Source organism: Rhinichthys klamathensis, unplaced genomic scaffold, assembly GCF_029890125.1.
Source record: "Rhinichthys klamathensis goyatoka isolate OS25496 unplaced genomic scaffold, OSU_Roscu_1.1 h1tg000019l_1, whole genome shotgun sequence".
Taxonomy (NCBI): Eukaryota; Metazoa; Chordata; class Actinopteri; order Cypriniformes; family Leuciscidae; genus Rhinichthys; species Rhinichthys klamathensis.
In genome coordinates, this window is record NW_026606570.1 from 4,133,743 (window position 1) to 4,134,666 (window position 924).

Here is a 924-nt window from a genome sequence, read left to right on the forward strand (position 1 = left end):
GAGCTACAATAAAAGAATTTGTCAAAACTATCAAACTAAAATTATTAAATGGTTAATAGTTAGATTGATATTTTATACTATAATTATGAATAAATTGTGTTGTTTGCCTTTATATTTTTACAATTATTATGTAGTGAGTGGGGGGAATAAGATTTGAAAACTAATTGCTAGAGTTTTATCAACAGAGTGCTTCTTTTTATTTTAATAGATGCATGCATATGTGTATTACTACTAGCTTGTATTGCTGGTTGCTATTTTATTTGTAGTGTGACACTGTCACACATGACACATGTTTTAACCACTATAAATATTTAATTTTTAATGTTTAATATTATAATGATTTTATGTATATTAGAGTTTTAATACCATTTTAGAACCGACGTAGACAACATTTTACACACACATTAGCAACATTGAGCTAGAACTAAGCAGATACTGGATGAATCCTGAATAACATATCCTATACTTACATTTGTTATATTGAATGGCAGATATAGTTAGAATAGTGTTATGGACAGCCTGGGTGCTAGACATTCTCTGGTGCTATTCAGCTTACCGTATGTGTGCTAGCATACATTTGGAAAGCTAATGTTTGTAATGACTCTCCTGTCTGAAAGGTGGCACTATACCTTCTATTTTACTGAATGCACCTTGTAATTTGCGATAAAGAAGTAAAGGAGGAAGAGTCCGCGACTCCGCGTGTAAAACATTGCGCCAAAAGTTATCTAGGCAACGAAGAATTTTGCTTTATACCTATATATTGCTAAACATATGTTCACTTTCTTCCTGTAATAATGCTTTTAATGTGATTTTTTTTAATCGGATGTGCGGATGACGCGCGATACACGTGCAAGACTGTCAAGAGGCAAGTTGTAACGTTATTTTTAAAAAGCACGTTATTCTATGTTTTCTGCCTCGTCATGT